General features: G+C 33.3%; 1 protein-coding gene and 1 long non-coding RNA gene across 3 annotated transcripts in view; one reads left to right on the top strand and one right to left on the bottom strand.

Annotated features, from left to right (window-relative positions):
* The window catches only part of LOC145256320 (calpain-B-like), a 206845-nt gene extending 194632 nt beyond the window's left edge, over positions 1-12213 (bottom strand). Inside the window, exon 1 of one of the 2 annotated variants that reach the window (XM_080115053.1) lies at positions 11984-12213. The gene's annotated coding sequence lies outside the window, so the exon portion shown is untranslated. The remainder of the gene's footprint in view (positions 1-11983) is intronic. The other variant, XM_080115052.1, reaches the window with a different exon arrangement.
* A 99-nt stretch (positions 12214-12312) lies between these two features.
* LOC145256321 (uncharacterized) lies at positions 12313-20901 on the top strand. The gene is made up of 2 exons (XR_013863974.1): positions 12313-12448; positions 19867-20901. It is a non-coding gene; the product is annotated as an uncharacterized LOC145256321 (long non-coding RNA).
* The last annotated feature ends 409 nt before the right edge of the window (positions 20902-21310 follow it).

Raw genomic sequence — 21310 nt, 5'->3', positions numbered from 1 at the left:
TTACAAAAATTAATGACTTCTCGATTGAGTCATTCTATACTTTTCCTTATTTCGTGTGTTATCTTCTTATTTTTTTGTTTGCTTGTTTACTTTTTTCACACAAACAAGGGATATTGTCATTTGGAAGATAAGCGATTACTATTTGGGATCGTGTCTTTACCGCAAGAAACATGACCGTATCTACGATAAGCTGCTTGAAAAGTAATCGAATTCTAAAAATAGATACATTTAATTTATAAACTCAAATGCAACGATGTAATGCATGGCATTCTTGCGTGAATATAAAATTTAAACCAATGGATTCCCAGGTATTTGTAATCTCTCGTCCAATAACAAATATGAAAATAAGAATGTATGGTTTCTCGATTTAGTCACTTTATACTTTCCGTTATTTCGTGTGCCCTCTTCTTATATGTATCTTTTTAAAGTGTCGATTGGCCATTATCACAAGATTCATGTATGTGGGCGCAATGAACATGCATGTTAGGTCAAAGGAAAAGTTTGGGTTGAAATAATTTGGAAAAAATATTATGATTTCCATTTTGTGGAACTGGAAGAAATATTGTAGCTGCAATTTGTGCCGAATGGTTGCGATATCAATATTGGACTTTACTTGATTCGAATATAAGTTGATTGAAAAATATTCGAGTTCTGTCTGTTTAAAAAAACGCCCTTTCTTTCTTCAAAATCATTCAAGGCTGCATTTTGCAAGAAAGGCTAATAAGACTGAATAGCTGGATAGCGTTGACGTTCTGTTGCTTTGCCTAATTTAAATCTTTTGATGAAGTTGAGGAAACGCGCTTATGTGTATATTTGCTGATGACACCACTCTCTATAAAAGGCACGAAGGGAAAACAAATGAATAAATGAGAAAATGGCAGAAACACTTGAGGGTCACCTCCAATCTGTAGTTGAATGGGGACAAAAATGGATGGTCATATTCAATGCTGCCAAGACTAAGCTTGCTTCCTTCAATAATTACAAGAAACCTTCTCTGCCACCAATAGCATTGGACAAGAACACATTACCCGAAAGTACTTTCTTTAAACTCCTCGGCCTAACGTTTACAGGCAACATGAACTGGAACATATACAGTGAGAGCATTGGCAATACTGCTGCGAGGAAGGTGGGTTCTCTCTACCGTACTAGAAAACTACTTACGCCTGAAAGTATACTGTATCTCTATAAGGCCACCATTCGCCCATGTATGGAGTACTGTTGTCATATTTGGGCTGGTGCATCTGGTACTTGTCTCTTTCTTCTAGACAGGGTTCAAAAGAGAGTCGCCAACCTGATAGGTCCTGAACTGTCATCTAAGCTTCAGCCTCTGTCCCATCAACGAAATGTTGCATCCCTCTGCCTGTTCTACAAATACTTTAATGGCGAATGCTCTGCCGAACTGCAAGCACTCGTATTCCCTCGACGTGAATACCCCCGACAAACCCGACAAGCAGCTAAATCCCACCCCTTCACAGTAGAGATCCCTAGGTGTAAGAAAGCCTTCTACTCCCATAGTTTCTTCCCAAGAACTGCTAGACTTTGGAACTTCCTTCCGAGATTCTGCTTTCCCAACTGTACTGACATGCAGAAGTTCAAGTGTAATGTGAACAGACATCTTTCTACTCATTTCCCTTCATAATACCCCTGCATCTTATGTCCCCGATAGTAGCCTCCTACTTCTAAGGGGCACTGTGCCTTTTTTGGGGTGAAAATTGAATTTTTTAAAAAGTCTGAATTTGCCACAATCTTAACTTTGAACGTCATGACGTCATTTCTAGCAAACTTTTCAAACTTAACGACTAAGGCTGAAACGCTATATGTTTTGGTTTTGATTCTAAGTGATGTCACCCAAGTCATATTAAAAAATTAAACATTACTATATATTAGGTACAATATAATATCCAATAGAGAATTAGCGCAATAATAATAAATACGAAATCTTCATGGTTTAAAATATATTTAAGTATATTTTACGACCGGGTCACGCCGGAGGGGGGGGGCACTACTATATATACCACTTCAATAGAACTACTGTTTCAATCTAAAAATATTTCATAAAGAAACCATAGTCTCAGGTTGTTATCGAGGCAAGTCTATTAATGACCATATATATATATATATATATATATATATATATATATATATATATATATATATATATATATATATAAAGAGAGAAAGAGATACAGAGAAAAGGATAGAAAGAGAGAAGGGAGAGAGAGAGAAAGAGGGCGAGAGAGGGGGAGGAAGACAGATTGAAAGATACACAGAAAGGTACAGGGAGGATGGAGGGACAAAAAGAGAAGAGAGAGAGAGAGAGAATGAAAACGATTCACGAAAACAGAAAAACAGAGAGAGAGAGGGAGGGATCGTGATGGAGAGGATGGAAGGAATGTACACAAATAAAAAAGATATATAGATGGAAAGAGAGAGAGAGAGAGAGAGAGGAGAAAGATACGAGGACACAGAGAGAGGGGCGGGGTGCAGTGAAGATGTTATATAGGTTTCGATTATACTTTAAACGCAATTTCCTTTTTTCCTATTCTCGTATTCGTGTTATTCTTGTGCATCTAACGCATATATACTTTCTATGTTTTTGTGAGTCTCTCTCTCTCTCTCTCTCTCTCTCTCTCTCTCTCTCTCTCTCTCTCTCTCTCCCTACCTACCTATATCTGTACATTCGTCGGTTTCTCGTTCTGTTTCTCTTTCTCCCTCTTTTTCTTTCTTTCTTTCTCCCTCTCTCTCTCTCTCTATATATATATATATATATTTTTTTTCATTTAGTTTCTCCATCGTTTTCCTTCTCTGTATCTCTCAATCTTTCTCAATCTGTGTGCCTTCCCTCCCCTCTCTCTCTTTCTCTCCTTCTCTCTCTCTCTCGCTCTCTCTCTCTCTCTCTCTCTCTCGCTCTTTCTCTCTTTGTTTTATTCTCTCCCTTCTTCTGTACCCGTATCCGTACGTCCATCTTTCTCTCATTCTGACTCTCTTTCTCTCTCTCTCTCTCTCTCTCTCTCTCTCTCTCTCTCTCTCTCTCTCTCTCTCTCTCTCTCTCTCTCTCTGTATATAAATTTATCTTTCTGTTTCTATCTACCTTCCCCGTTTCTTTATCTGTATCTCTCTCAATGTCACCCTCTCTCACTCTCTTTCTCTCTCTTTTTCTTTTCTCTCCCTTGATTTACCATTGTAAATAACACCCAAGGGATTTGTGTTGTAAAATGGCAGAACGTCACTAACTGCACGATAGTTCTACACCAAAAGCAATGAGATACGTTTATTTAAAGAATACACAGCAACCGAAGTGGGGTTGAGATAGATGGGAAGTGGAGTGCCCACATCTGTCACTCATTATATGTGTACCGGACAAATTCAGATGAAAAAAAAAACATAGGTAAGAACAAGTTAGCCTCCTCCTCATCTTACAACAATTCGTTGCTGCAACGAAACAATCCAAAACTAATTACAATATTTCATATTCTATTTTTACTTTCTTTTTGTAGCTGCCACGTGTTTGAATTCTTTCCAAGAAACGCAGTCACCACGTTGTGTTTTCATTTTTTTAGCATAGACGTGATTTACATAACAAGATAGATTAGGAAAGGATAATAAAGAAGAAGTTATGTACACACACACACACACACACACATATATATATATATATATATATATATATATATATAAGAGCAAACAGTTAATAAAACATGTTAAAAACACTTTGAAAAAGAGTTAAAAACATATTTAATCTGAAAACGAAACACTTGATGAGTGGATAGTCCTTAATCCGCGGAGTTTAGAAGAAATACTTTCCTTCTCATCAGAGGGTAGGAATTAGCAAAATGCGGGATCGGATTTTGCAGACAAAAGTATTTGATGAAACTACAAGTAAATCAAAGATCTTACTTGATAACAAAAAGTGAAGCAGAGGGAATATGGTGAAGAAAAAAGTGATTACACGTGAATGGATAGTCTGGTGAAAGGTAAATAATCTAATGACGGTAAAATCCAAAAATATAACTCCAAGACGGTAAATTTTATTTTATATATATGATGAGCTGCGAAACAGTACTGTATGTGAATGAATATATATATATATATATATATATATATATATATATATATATATATAGAGAGAGAGAGAGAGAGAGAGAGAGAGAGAGAGACAGACAGACAGAGAAAAAGAGAGAGAGAGTGTGTGACATAAATTCAAGAAGTTAAAATGAAGTTTACAAGCCAAAACCTCCTGTAAATTTAAAGAGATAAATGTTAATGTTTATACAGTAATTCAAATAAAACAAAAACAATGCAATCAACATAGGAAATAGAAGAACACAATTTAAGACTGTAAATTTTATCTTACATGAATTTATAGTTCGACAGGATACCCAAAAAGAAATGTTAAGAATTCCATTAATCCGCGGAGTTTCAATGAATGCGTTCTTTTCATCAGAGGAAAGATATTGGTAAATAATTATAGCAAATAGTTATAGAGAAGCAATGACTTTGCTGGTACCTGCATAAATTGAAACTGCATTATGTGAAAACTAATCATATATGAAAAAAGAAGTTAGCGTAAAGAGTGGGAAATGAAAATTGAAAAACATAAAATAAAAATGAAAATGAAAGAATATGCAGTGGTTAGGTTATATATATATATATATATATATATATATATATATATATATATATATATATATAACAGTATAACTTATTTATTTTTCATGCAAAGCAGCTCCTCCAGTGTATTATAAATTGGTACATTTGTTACAAATCAGCTCCATTATGCAGGACCAATCGGTTATGTCAATACCGACTCTTTTCGTGCATATACTCCTCAGAAAAATAGAAATTCTTTGCTTAATTTGAATGAAAAATAAATATTTGGATCTTTGAATGTAGCTATATTGTTATTCTTTTATGTATGCTCTGTTGTAATATGTAACATACATTGAGCTTCCAAGCAAAAAGGATTAGTACACAGAAAGAGGCAAATATAATTGAAAAAATATTTTGCCAAAAATTACCAGGATTGAATGATTATCAACGAATGTTTCACACTCCCATATTTTTATTGTAATCGAAATCGGTAAAATCGTTCATTTTTTTCATCAAATCCATTGATTGCCTCCCATAAGTGGGGACCCATCGCGGTGCACAAGGAGAAAGCTGCACATGGCTCCACTCAGTGGCATAGTCCACAATATATTGTAGCCTACATTGCACTGTTTATATTATAAACTTATTTTTATATAAAATAGCTTGACTTGAAGTTTAAAATGCGAAAGTCAATGTAACGGTTCAATTGTGTTATAATCTCTAGATTCATTTCGAACGCGCCTCTGTCATATCAAAGAACGTACTGTTGATTTTACATGCCATGCCTTTCTACTTGTGTGGTAACAAAAATTTTCAAATGCACTTGTGATGTTAAATTATGTAATGAGTTAACTTGAGTCAAAATCGCCTGTTCCCTCTTTCATCGGATTTTTTTTTCGATTATCGATACATATCAAAGACATTCCGCAGCAGAACATATCTAAGAACACTGCCAGATACATACAGTACATTTGTTTAGAATTTCATAAAAATGCAAAGCTTATAGGGAACGAACTCACATACACAGACAAAGTTCTTTTTATTTAATAGAAGATTTATATATGTGTGTGTGTGTGTGTGTGTGTGTGTGTGTGTGTGTGTGTGTGTGTGTGTGTGTGTGTGTGTGTGAGGTGCTGTCAAAAACTTTCTATACCTTTTGTACAGGCATTTCAAATTGTCATAGACTCTTGAAAATTCAGTATGTTATTGCTATACATCCTATGAGATGACTTGACTAATTTTTATGAATTCATGTTCAAATGAACAGCTACAGCAGGAATTGGCATGCACCCTACTAAAGCTTCATTGTCATAGCTGGTGACTTTCAAAAATGCATTTTGGATGTGAAGACACTTTAGAAGAACGATATGCAATAAAATTCTGTTTTAAACTTCGAAAACATGCCACAGAAACGTATGGAATGCTTCAGACTCCTTTTGGACCATCTTGCATGAATCGAGCATCAGTTTTTGATGGCAATAAGAAATTCAAGGAAGGCAAGGAATCTGTGAGGGATGATGAGAGGTGTAGGAGAATGAAGGCAGTCAGAACACCAGAGTAGATTGGCCAAATAAAGAATTTCATGAAGAAGAACCGTCGTGTGTCTATAGCGACAATAAGTTCACAGTTTGAAGTTAGTGTGATAATTGTACACACAATTATTTGCGAGGAAGTGAATATGCTTTGGAACTTCTTTCCGGGTTCCCGTTTTCCCAATTTACTGACATGCAGAAGTTCAAGAGTAATGTGAACAGACATCTTGCTGCTCAACTCCCTACATAGTATCCCTGCAACCTCTGACCCTGATAGTAGCCCCCTACATCAAAGTGGCATTGTGTCTTGTTTTAGGGTGAAAATGGAATAAAAAAAGATGCGGAATATTTGTTACAAGAAGATTAGAAAGAAAACATTGTCATAACCAAGATGAGCATCAAGATAGTTCCTCGCCCTCCCTATTGTCAAGGCCTTGTTCACTGTGACTTTTGGTTATTCTCTCAGCTCAAGGAATACCTTAGAGACTTTCGTTATGAGATAATTGAAGAGATGAAAGAGGCTGTGTCGATAGTCACTGACGCCCTCACACAAGAGGATTTCCATGTGACATCCAGAAGTTGTTGGAACGGTACAACAGGTGCATTGCAGCTGGAGGAGATTACTTTAAATGAGACTAGATGTTCATGTGTGTACAATCAACAAAAGTGCCCGTACGAAAAAAGTCTGGAAACTTATTTAAGGCACCTAGTACACACACACACACACACACACATACACACACACACACACACACATACACACACATATATATTTAATCACATAAATTAATATACAAAGGTATATTTTATTTATGCGTAAATTTTCAGTATTAACTTTAACAGTGCTCTCTACATACGTAGAGCTAGGTGGTAAGTTATGAGAAAGCTTAATTACCATGTATATTTTCATGACTTACTATGTATAAATTCCACAGTCAAACAACGTCGCAGTCCACAAGAGCCATGACAGCTAATGAACCGGAAGTTCAAGACACGAGTTTCGTCCTCATTTGGGCTCATCAGTTAGACACATCTGAACTCAGGATTCAAAACCTGACCCTCTTGCATGCCCCGCACACAAGAAATTCTATTAACTAACACAGATCAAACAAAAAGCTAGTTAAATGGCCGCGTCCCTAATCGAGACGAAGTAGATCCATTTCGCAGTCGGATTTCGGCGCGGTTTGTTGACTGCTATGGCTCTTGTGGGCTGCGACGTTGTTTGGCTGTGGAATTTATTATATATATATTTGCCAATTCCTGCCTTCTGATGAGAAGGAGAGTATTTCTTCGAAATTCCGCGGATTAAGGAATATCCACTTATCTTGTGTTTCCTTTTTTAAAATTAAATATGTTTTTAACTCTTTTTCAAGATGTCTTTTAACATGCTTTATTAATTATTTGTTCATATATATATATATATATATATATATATATATATATATATATATATATATATATATATATATATGGTATATATATAGTCATTCACACACAGTACTGTTTTGCTTATCAGTGCGGCTAGACCGGCAACTATCTCAAACAAGGATTGAAACTCGATCGCCAAGGCGACAGAGCGCTTCTCACCGTTACGCTATTTAGCTAAGATGGGTATGCGAAATTACAATGTTTAAAAATTGTCCAAATTCCTAAGCTCTATTTGTTTACACAGAAAGCATTGCTTTTTACGCTAGCGGCAGTTTATTATTTTGCTCCCCAAAATGATCAACCCAAGATAGGGAGCATTTATAATCATCCACATAAAGTACTGTTTGGCTGTATCACAGGCCAACAGTGCGGCTAAACCAGCAACTACCTATAGCCAGGTTTAAAACTCGACCGCCCAGTCTTCACACTGTTATGCTATTTGGCTATTGCTGATAAGTATGCGAAATTACAATGTTTAAACACACACACACACACACACACACACACACACACACACACACACACACACACACACACACACGTATATATATATTATTATCATCATCGTCATCATCAGTGTCTGTTGCCAAACGAAACCAAGCAATACCAAAATGAAAGTTGGTGCTTTGATTTTGATCTTAGTTTTGGCAATATTATAGAAGACCTATTTACTAAAATTACAGTATTATATTTTGTAAGTGAGGAGGGTGTGACAGAAGTTTTTATTCTACTCGGTGTTGTCCAGGAACAATGGCATAGTCATTTTAATATTACTGCAATATATTTTGTAAGTACGAGCGCCTTACATAAGTCGTTATCGAAGCTGAAGTAGACATTTTCAATGAATAAAATCACAACAAAAGACATAATTTTTCCCCCTGTTTTTGTAAAAAGATACCAGTTTTCTAAGTATCGTTTTAATATATCTTCAAGAATGTTTCTTGGATGAAATGAATCAAATTACATTTAATTGCCAAGAAAATTTTAGAATCTCTCTTGACCTTGCCTTCCAGCTTCAAGTTCAACAAATTTTCTTTGGAAGCCGTTTGATTAATTGAAGTAAAAATATATTTGGATGAGGATATATATAGATGATACAATTGGAACACAGGAAGAAACTGGTATGATTACAGATATTATGAGTGGATGGGATAAGTTTAGGGAACTTCGGCTATTACTAACCAGCAGAGCGTTACGACTGTTGAACAGGCAAGCAGTCTAATAGATACAATGGTGACAGTTATTGAATGTGCTTCTATCAGTATCTTGTATAATTTTCAATTTTGGAGCGATTATCGAGGCTCAAGTAGTTCTCTAATGGGACTATCATTTTGATTTTCGCTCTAACTCGGCAGACTTTACAATACCCTTTACTTTTAAGTAAAAGAACACTTTAAAAATAAGTTAAAACAAAAAAAAAAACTTATCAAGAGTAACTTATCTTGCCTTTGGTAACATTTATTTGTTGCGTATTTATTTTTTATCCTTTTACTTTTGTTGGATATTCTGGACAATGCCCGATTTTTGTTCTTTTTAATTGTATGCCCCACATTTGGGACTTAAAAATAACCCACGATAGCAATAATCATATATATATATATATATATATATATATATATATATATATATATATATATATATATATATATATATATCACCCCATTCCCTTTGCTTCACTTTTTGTTATCAAGTAAGATCTTTGACTTACTTGCAGTTTCATTAAATACTTTTATATGCAAAATCCTATCCCGCATTTTGCTAATTCCTACCCTCCGATGGGAAGGAAAGTATTTCTTCGAAACTCCGCGGATTAAGGACTATCCACTTATTTAGTGTTTCCTTTTCAAATTAAATATGTCTTTAACTCTTTTTCAAAATGTTTTTAACATGTTTTATTAACTATTTGCTCTTATATATATATATATATATATATATATATATATATATATATATATATATATATATATATAGTGTACGATTTCCTGTCGGAAATAATTCTATATATATCTATCTCTCTATCTCTCTATCTATTCCCCTCTCTCTCTCTCTCTCTCTCTCTCTCTCTCTCTCTCTCTCTCTATATATATATATATATATATATATATATATATATATGAGGAAAATATGCTTATTCAATTATATTTCACCTTTTATTCATACAAATGCTTTAATTAATGAAGCTCAATGTAACTACAGAGCACACAACATACAAATAAACGACAAAAAGTCTATATTCCAAATTTCAAGATGTCGTCCACCTCATCGTGTATTTCTTTAAGCATGCTAAATGTTCGATTCATGACAGCACATGTTTCGTAGCGCAGAGTCATTCTATTAATTACTGTGATAACTTTTTAATCTATTCTCCTCTGACTCATCAGAAGAATAAGAACTGATCAAATTTAAAAGAAAATGAAATATGAACAAATTAGTACTTGCAGTTATGTTTTGTTTTACTTTTTTTTTTTTACACAGGGATCACCACTTATCAAGGCCCGGAAGCCATTCAGGGATAAGGGTTATTGCAAGTACATTACGTTAGTGTGGAGATTTGATGAAGTGTTTACTTAAGGGGGCGGTTCATTAGGAATGTTTTAACATTGGACTTGAAGACATCCAAGTTGTAGTCCGGTGGGAAGCAGGCAGACGGAACAGAGTTCCACAGGCGTGCAGTTCTAAGAAAGAAGCTTTGTTCATGGAATCCGCGTCTTGATCCAGGCACAGATATAGAGTGGGGGAAATTTTTCACAGTGGATTCAGCTAGACGGGTGTTTTTCGTGAAAGATTGGCGAGGGGGGACCAGAGATTGGAGTTCAGACGAGCACCTGCCATGGAAATAACGATAAAACAAAGATAGGCTCGCAACATCTCTTCTGTGGGAGAGAGGTTGCAGGGTAGAGAAAAGGGCATCCCCCACTAAGCCACGAAATCTATTTTGTACTCTGTCAAGGCAGGATAGGCTGTTTTTAGCAGCTCCTGCCCAGATATGGCAACAGTATTCCATCCTTGGACGTACTTGGCTTTTATATAGATAGAGAATTGCATCAGTAGTGAGATATCTTCTGGAGAGGTAGAAGGATCCCACCATCTGGAGCGGTAGTTACGTCGTCTTTGATTATTCAAGAATCAATTCATGACGTAACTTAAACAAAACACGATTGCAAATACTCATCCTATTTTCTTGTATTTTTATAATAATGCCCATATTTCTTTTATTTTCTTTTAAAGTTGATGGGTTCATATTTTTCTCGTGAGTAAGGGCAGCATAGATTCGGAAATTGACATAATAATAACTACTAGAATGATTCAGCGCTACGAAACAGATGCTGTCAAGAATCCAACATTTAACATGTTGAAAGAAATAAATGGTAAAATGGACAGCAACTTTTTGCAATTTATTTGTATACTAGAAGATGTATTCGACATTGCCCGGTATTAAACGTAACGTTAAATCCCAAAATATAAAATAAAATAAATAAAAATGAAAATAAAATAAAAATGAAGTGAAAGAACGGAAAGTAACTGAGGCATGTGCATACGAATATTATGTTTTTTCTAAACAGTTCACTTTTTGTAAGTAAAAAATAAATACTCGAGCTGAGATCGAAACATAAAACCTAAGTACGATAACCGTTAGGTCATCCTAACAGGATCTAAGTCAAGTACGATAACCATTAGGACAGCCTGAGAGGATCTTTAAACAGTCTTTTCAAACCCACTGATACTTAACATAATGTGAACGATTTGTGCATGCGCAGTCGTGCAACAGTTGACAAACAGATACAAATCCGATGCCAATACCAATTTTTAAATTTTGACCACTTAGCAGAGTTTTTTCGGATGAAAACCGATTAAAAAGTTTTCCAGATGTCTTAATACCCTGTATACCAATTACAAATGTGCAGATACACCATTCGTCGAATATATAGGCTGAGAATTGTCCTCACACATTCTCACTTATATATATATATATATATATATATATATATATATATATATATATATATATATATATATATATTTAGCCAGTAGAGTTTAGTTTCCTAGAAGTACATCCAATGAAACAACATGTGTCTACCAAAGAGTGCTCAATTAGTGAACAGAGCAGGTATATTAAGGTTATCGACGATAATTCTTGGCCTGAAGACGTAATCCCCCAACGCGGGTGATTACAAAAACATGTATGCACATATGTAGCCATCAATGTATGTATAAATAAATTATATATATATATATATATATATATATATATATATATATATATATATATATAATTTATTTATATATATATTGCAGATTGATGTCTAACGGATGAAATAAACGCTTCATTTTATTTAGAAATAGTTATATTTAAATAGGTATGAACCCTTTAAATATTGAAAGGGTATAAATTAAAACAAGGTAGTGCTTGGAAAAAAAGGGGTTCGTCTTACCTGTTAAAACGTGATGACGTTAATGAGGTAGCGTATCCGAATAATAGATGTATGTCTAATGAGAAAAGTAAATCGCCAGGTACGTTTGCCTGTTTGATAGATGTGAACAAAAAGTTCTGTGAACGTGGGAAATAAATCTTGGGGAAAAAATATAAATCATAGAATGGCAGCGAAAAAGAAAGTGACAGATGATCCACGCTTCTGATTGGCTGCCAGCTTCAATTCCAAACGCTCTTCTCCGTCGCTGATTGGTTCTTGCATGCTCTCCCAGCTGTTGTAAGCCGCAATCGGTGCTACCACTGTCTCGGGAACTACTGATACCGCGTCCTTCGCCAGAACAACAGCTGAGAACAGGAGTCATTACGTTTACCTACATCAAATACGGTTCCTAATGGAGTTTGTCTTTTTTTGGTTCTGATGGAGGGGAAATGGGACAACAGTCTCAAATTTCATCCCAGTCAAAAGGTGCGTTATTTTTTGTCTTTTGCGTTTGCTTTCCCTAGATTTTTTTTTTTTCATTTCGTTCCAAATGTTTTCCTGTCTCCTTCTGTAATCGTTTCATTATTATACCACTTTCGTATATCCGCACGCACACGTACAGATGCGAAGAAACAAGTGGCATATATATATATATATATATATATATATATATATATATATATATATATATATACATATATATGTGTGTGTGTGTATGTATATATACACCACTATATATATACACCAATATATATATATATATATATATATATATATATATATATATATATATATATATATATATATATATATATACCACTATATATATATGCGCGTGTGTGCGTGTGTGTATATATATATATATATATACATATATATATATATATATATATGTGTGTGTGTGTGTGTATATGTGTGTATATATATGTATATATATAGACCACTATATATATACACCACTATATATATACACACACACACACATACATATATATAAACATATATATCTATATGTGTATATATATAGACCACTATATATATACACCACTATATATATATACATATATATATATATGCACACACACACATACATATATATATATACACACACACACACACACACACACACACACATATATATATATATATATATATATATATATATATATTAAATACCTACATCCGTTGAGTATTTGGATTGAGAGTTGTCCACACACACATTCTCATATATATTTATTACTTTTATTATTTATTTTGATACCTACAGACACTAGTGTTTCATCCTTTCGAGAATCATCAGTGCAGGGGGTCACGATTAACGCTGTATATATATATATATATATATATATATATATATATATATATAGTGTCACGCAAAAGTATTGGATACATTGCATTTTTCTTCATAACTCTAATTGTGTAAGTATATTCCTTTTACTATTCTAACTTATATTTGGGGTAGTATAAATTATAAGTTTTGTAATTAGTTAGAATAGTAATAGGAATATACTTACACAATTAGAGCTATGAAGAAAAATGACCAAATTTTAGGTAAAATCTTGAACCCTAATGAGAGTTATGAAGAAAAATGTAATGTATCTAATACTTTTGCGCGGCACAGTATATATATATATATATATATATATATATATATATATATATATATATATATATATATATATATATATATATTCTCTTCTCTGCAACCTCTATCTCACAGAAGAGATGTTGCAAGTTTGTCTCTGCTTTATCGTTATTTTTATGGCAAGTGCTCGACTGAGCTCGCCAAACTTTTACAAGAAACACCCGTCTAGCTGAAAACACTATCAATAATTCCCCCCACTCTTTATCTGTGCCTAAACCTAAACGTAGATTCCATGAACAAAGCTTCTTTCTTAGAACTGCACGCCTGTGGAACTGTCTTCCGTTTTCCTGCTTTCCAGCTGACTACAATATGGTCGTCTTCAAGTCTAACGTAAACAAGTTCTTGATGAGCCGTTCCACTTAAGTTAACAAATTTACCGAATTTCTATTACTAACAATTACTATATTGTTCAATTAACTACTATACACTCTTAACACTTATTCTCGAGTGGTCTCTTGCCTTGATAAGTGGTGATGCCTATGTAAAATATATACAATAATAATTGCCCCCACTCTTTATCTGTGCCTAAACCTAAACGTATATATATACTAGGATGGGCGCACAGCGTTGTCCGGGGCGACATGAAGTTCTGTTTCGTATTCACCTGCTATACTAAGGATATTAGTCATTTACATCGTGGGCAATGTTAATACCGCCAAAACAATTTCAAAAATAAAAAACGGATGAAAACATGTAAATGTAATTGCTCAAAAAAAGAAGTGCGTGATACCCCCACCACCAGATATTTCGGTAGAAGGGGTACAAAGAGGAGAAGCTATTCTTCAGATATTGAACTCTTTTTGTTGCCCATGCGACCCCCCTCCCCCAAATAAATAAATGAATTAAAACAACTTTTGTTTCAATAAAAACAGCATTGAGTGTCGGGGCGACCGACGAAAAAAAATTAGCGGCGTAGGCAGGCTTGAAACTAAAACGCGGGAAAAGATAATTAGCAAAACGTTTTTATCCTATATACCACGCCGACTGAAAAATTCATAGGTGAAAAAAACAAGGCCGATAGCCACTAGTCGCGTGCTCTCGTGTAATGAATGAATGCGTGAATGTAGGATTGACATGAAATTCTTTAAGATGAACTAAAATGACCAAAAAATGGGCTGAAATGACTTAAATAAATAAAAAAGTAAATGACTTAAAATGACTTTAATCAACTTAAGGATGAATTGAATGACCTTAAGAATGACTTGAATTCTTAAAAAATAACTGGAATCCTTCAAAAACAACTTGAATGATCTGGAGAATGACTTGAATGGCTTTAAGACTGACTGGTTGTAAAGAGGGTGATCATTTTACATTAAATTAATACAGGAAAGTTATCCCCCACTTTATATCACAAAGTTACAAACATAAGTACAGCATGTAGTAAGAACAGCTACTACACTTTAATTTTGGCCAAAAAGGCCAAGAAAAGCTTAAAAAGCTAAGAACAGCATCTATTAACAACAGACTTTGATCTTAACCAAAAAGGCCAAGCACAAAAGTGTTACGAACTGACCGACCGACAGACCAAATGACCGATCGACGGACCGACCGACGGGGTGACTTATAGAGTCGCTTGTACGCGACTAAAGATATTTATAATCATTAACGCATACGTGACTTAAGTGAAGTTTAAGAAAAAAATGGAAAAAACGCACAAATAAATTCCTTTCAGTTTATTCATAAGTGTTTTTTAAATTTTTTTTGCTTGTTTGAATATTTTAATATCAAACATTTTTGTCTACAGGGAATTATTTTTTCACGCTAGAAACGTACTAAATTATTTGGTGAAGATTTTTTGTCTGTTTATGTTTCGAAGATTACACGGGAGATAACTCTACGTTTCTAAAAGAATCAATGTCGGAAATAATAATTCCAAATAAATTAAATTAAATATATTATCAATATAATTATTATGTAAAGTTGATTACATAACAGTCTTAAATAGAACACTTTAAACAATTCCCTCGCTAGAAATATTAACTAACATAGGGCTATTTAGTAAAATCGATTTTCCTTACTGTAAGTATAATAATAATTCATAACCTGTTTCTAAAAAAATGTCGGTAATAATAATTCCAAATAAATTAAATTAAGTATATTATCAATCTTAAAACACTTAAAACAATTTTCTCACTATAAACGATAACTAACGGTTATTTAGTAAAATCTATTTTCCTTAATGTAATATGCAAATGAGATGAACTCTCAATTGTATATTTTCCAAGAATTATATTAATATATAGAAATGAATAAAATAATAAAGTAAGAGTTGAAACGATTAGAGAAATTTTTTAATAGGAAGCTCATAGGAATAATGTATACCTCAACATATTGAGGTGGAGTCTATCATAAGAGGGGAGAAGATGCTAGGTAACATATTAGCGATGAGATGTTTAGCGATAACTACATAGATATACATATATATATATGTATATATATATATATATATATATATATATATATATATATATATATAGAGAGAGAGAGAGAGAGAGAGAGATGTAAATTTTCATCATGAATGTAAAAAATATGGATAAATAGAACTAAGTATGATAGTTAAATGAAACCAATTCGTTTAATTAACGAATATGCAAATTAGTTCACCTTTATTCAGTATCTCGCATATCCATGATTGAGTATACTAAAGAGTCCGTTTCGATAATTTAATAATTTATTAATTTTTAAATAGAAAACAGTTTTTTTTTATATCAATGTAAGTGCGATAAATACTCAACTATATATATATATATATATATATATATATATATATATATATATATATATATAAAGCTGAACGTCTCTGTGTGTGTGTGTGTGTGTCTGGTCACGAATAGGCTTCTATACTGTTGACTATTATAGAAAACTGATCACATATAATGATAGAAGATGTATTGAGACACAGGAATGGATATGTTTGATCTGGCATAATGATGATTCATTAAAATTGTGGGGTCTGCGTACGTGCCTGGTCCACAAAGTATGGAAATAAAAAATTTAAATATTAAAAAAAAAAACGTTTACAAGTGTTTTTGGTATAGATGTACATAAGAATACTATAATAAGTATGTTTTAACTTAAATAGGGATGGTATAATAAAATTGAGGATCCGGGTTCGCGGCTGGCCTCCATAGAATGGAAATAGGCACAAACTTTAATAAAGACTTTTCATATCTATCTGTGTAAGAATACTTTGATAATTATGTTTCAGTTTGAAGAACTATGGTATAAGAAAATTATGGGATGTTCGTTCGGGCCTGACCTCCATAGAATCGAAATATATCACAAAGTTTAACAAGGTTTTTTAATATAGATCCACAGAATATTGTGTTTCAGTGTGAACAGGTATGGTATAATAAATTATGGGGTTTATCTATTTTATTTTTACTTTCATCATATTTTGCTTTGGTTTTGATACCCCCAAATTCGAAGCTATCTCTTTACAACCCTTCCTTTTCATAACCTATCATACTTTTATAAATCAGAGTCCATTTTCTGCAGGCTGTTTTTGAACCTAGTCAACGACGGGTACTTTTGCTACTATATATATATATATATATATATATATATATATATATATATATATATATATATGTGTGTGTGTGTGTGTGTGTGTGTGTGTGTGTGTGTGTGTGTGTGTGTGTGTGTGTGTGTAAAGAGAGAGCAAGAGAAGCAATCATGCATTATACATAATAAGGAGCATTTACAAATATTAATACTGTTTAGCTCATAGCTGGAGAGAAATGCGTGATAAAGAGAGTGGGTGGAGATATAGCAAACACACTAAATTTTCTTTTTATTTCTTAATTTACCTGGCTTTGCAAGGTAAAATTTTTCCTTATTCAAACAATCTGACCGCAGCTCAGTGGATGACCCGTTGGGTTACTACTCTAAGGGTGCCTTTTGCGAAGATTCTATAATGCAGACAGAGTTGCGCAATGTTTTTTTTTTTTTACTGTTTTAAAGTTTTTTTTATTCATTTTATATTCACTTTTTCACTATTTTATGTTTCATCCTTCTTTTTATTTGTGTCTTCCTTTTTTTATGTAGTTGTATTTTTTTTATCCGTTTATGTATTTTTTTTTTCGCCTTAGATTTTTTACGTTTGCGAATCCAAAATAAATGATGGTAAATCACGTTCAAGCGCCAAGAATTTATGCAACTTGCCGTTATCGCACTCTTATCTATCTATATATTTATCCATGTACCTATCTATCTATCTCATATATATATATATATATATATATATATATATATATATATATATATATATATATATATATGTTTAGAGGTACAGAATTTAAATAAAGTTTTAAATATAATGGGCGGAAGTCTCTCGAGAGCTTTTTCAGCTATCATCTCATCAGGAGAAAATCGATAGCATAAAAATAATACTATGTCGAAAGTAAAGAGTTCTGATGGAGAACTATTCAATGTGCTAAAAATCACGGGGACACTAAAATAAAGTTTATTAACGTTTAAAAAAACGATTAAAATAATGGCACAACGAGGGGGAAAAACAGGAGAAAAGATTCACAGTTCCCCAAAGAGAAACAATGCCTTAGATGTTTCTTTCTGCCGGCACAAAGAAGGTTTCCCCACCGCAAGAGACAGACTCCAAAATCTTTAAATGGTTTCTGGAGTCCGCTCTATGTAGCACCTCAAACCATTCAATTTTATATCTATCGGCACAGCACGGGTTATCAACCAAATGCTGGCCAATAGCAGAGTCCAAACCTGCAGAAGGAGGGAGACTACCAGACCCCATCCTCCCTTGTCTGATCTTCGATGGAACATGCTGGTTTATACGAGTCAAAAGATGCAAGGATGTTGTATGTTCCATCGAAGATCAGACAGCCGACTCCAGAAACCTGAGTTATGTCCCTTGCGTTTGAAATCTTACCGTCTATGTTAAAATATCTACGAAAAAATGCAGTTTCCGCCGCCCCAATTTTTCGTAAAACTAATTTTCAACTATAAATAACATTCTATTTGAATTTTCATAATATTTGGATATATTACAATTTTTTACATAACAGTTAAGTAAGTCATATTTTTGGTTATAAGAACATATTTTAAGGAACGATTTGTCGATTGCATCTTAACAAGCACCTTCTTTTTTTAAAATGTAAATTTACAGACACATTTTCACAAAAATAATTTAATCAAATTTAAAAAACGTAAATGGATCCAGTAAGGTGATATGTGTGAACATTAAAAGGTGCTTAGGCATAACAGGATATTTATATAGGCACGAGTGTTTCCGATTGCAATTTTGGGAACAGACCGGAAATTGCTAAAACAGTTTACTACATAAAAAAAAACTGTGAAAAAAAAAACTAAAGTGGCAGACGACACTAAGCATGAGAATGATTGTGTTTGGGTTTCATAAAGGTAAGAATTAAATAAAATAAAAAAATTAATAAAATAGCTCCTGAAAAGTATAAAGACGTTCCTAAAATAAATGAATCTGAAACTTTGGGAGGACTTATTGCCAGTCAAATTCTAGTGAAGACCAAAGGTTATTGCTATTGCGATAATGCCAATTCATTTGCAAAGGTTATTTGACGTAATTGGATGGAATAAACATATAAATGAATCCGCTGTGTAATTTCCACAGGTCCCCCTATTAATAATAATTACGAAATCTTTATAAATAAAAATATATTTATACGTATTTCATGACAAGGCAACGACGGTCAGTCTACTAGTATATATATATATATATATATATATATATATATATATATATATATATATATATATATATATATATATATATATATATACAGTGCCACGCAAAAGTATTGAATACATTACATATTTCTACATAACTTTAATTAGGGTTCAAGATTTTACCTAAAATTTGGTCAGTATATTCCTATTATTATTCTAACTAATATTTGAGGTAAATGTGTGTGTAGTTTAGTTGCTATATATATTTTGATAAATTACTACCTAGCTCTACCTATGTATTGAGCACTGTTGAAGTAAATAGTTTACGCATAAAATTATACTTTCGTATATTAATTTGTGATTAAATGAAGTAGTCATAAACCCTGTGTATCGCTTTATTACAGGTGGATCTTTTTTTAAAATTTTGAAATTGCAATAAAACGCAGGGAAGTGAAATTTGGTATAACACTGGAAGAGCATAACAAAGTGCCTCATTTCCCTGATTTTTGTGGAATTTAAACAAATAATTTGGAAATTATGCTATTTTTTTCTGATAATTTAAAGTGTGTATATCTATTTATTTCAGGTTTCCCAAAATGCATAGAAATGGTCGATTGACAGCTAGTGATAAGGAACGTGTTGTTGCAGGTCTTGCAGAAGTTTGATCTCTCATAGATCTAGTCAAGGAGCTTGGAAGAGATCGGAGAACATTATCTTCAAAAAATTTGAAAATTCGAACATCGAACCAAGAAAGGACAAAAACACAAGAAAATCAGTTTCTGGTCGTAATGCTAGAAAAATTCGCCATCAACTTATCAAACAGCCGGGCAGCGATAGTGCTGCTATATTTGACAAAGCTGGAATACCTTCCTTGTCCAGAAAGATACGCTGGATTTTCTTACACGAAATTGCAAGAAGCATTAAGCCCATAGCAAGACCCGTTTTAAACCAAACTCATAAGGAAAAACGTTTGGCTTGGGCTAAGATATACATGAAAACCAGCTTTGAAAATGTTCTTTTTACCGATGAGGCCAAAGCAACCCTTGATGGACCAGATGGGTGGTCCAAAGTTTGGAGTCCTCTTGGATTTCCTACCCCTCATCGATTTCGTCCTCGACAGGGGGAGGTGCCATTGTTTTAGGCTGAAATAATCTGCGATGAACTAATTGGATCACTTCGATTGCCAGAAGGTGTCAAACTGACAAGCCAGTCTTATATTTTATTTTTAAATGAGTATTTGTCACCATGGCTTGATGACCTTCCATTGGCGCATCATACAGATTGATTTTTATGCACGACAATGCACCATCCTACTCAGCCAAGGCTACGACATCTTAACTTAAATCAGTAGGCATTAATGGAGAAAATTTGATGACATGGCCACCTTGTTCTCCAGATATACACTTTGGTCAATAATAAAAATGAAAGTTTATGAAAGAGGTGTTTAATTTTCGCCAAAGGATGAACTTTGGAGGAAGATTTTGGAAGTTTCCTATAGCATCACATCATCTCAAATCCGACGATTGACATCATCAGTTGACAAGAGACTATTAAATTTGTGATTTTGAAACATGAGAGTTATGTTGATAAATAAATATTTCCTTATCAAAATAATGTGAAATACGTTCTTGTTTTATGGATATATTCTTTATTTCATAGAAATATGGAATTAAAATATTGTTTAATTACCGAAAATATACATTTTTAAACACTTGCAACAAAGTGATACACACTTAAAATTACCAGAAAATAGAAAAAATAACACAATTTTAAAATTATTTGTTCAAAGTCCACAAAAATCATGGAAATAAGGCATCTCGTTATGCTCTCCCAGTGTACCAAATTTCACTTCTCTAAGTTTTATAGCGATTTCAAAAATTAGAAAAATATTGACCTGCAATAAAGCAATACACTAGGGTTTATGTGTGTGTACGTGTGTACGTGTGTGTGTGTGTGTGTGTGTGTGTGTGTGTGTGTGTGTGTGTGTGTGTGTGTTATATCCAGCATGTTAACATTTCTATTTATGTAGA

This window comes from Euprymna scolopes, chromosome 32 (assembly GCF_053919585.1).
Source record: "Euprymna scolopes isolate OS-2025 chromosome 32, ASM5391958v1, whole genome shotgun sequence".
NCBI lineage: Eukaryota > Metazoa > Mollusca > Cephalopoda > Sepiida > Sepiolidae > Euprymna > Euprymna scolopes.
Note: the sequence above shows the minus strand (reverse complement) of the source record. Positions and strands in the feature narration are given on the sequence as shown.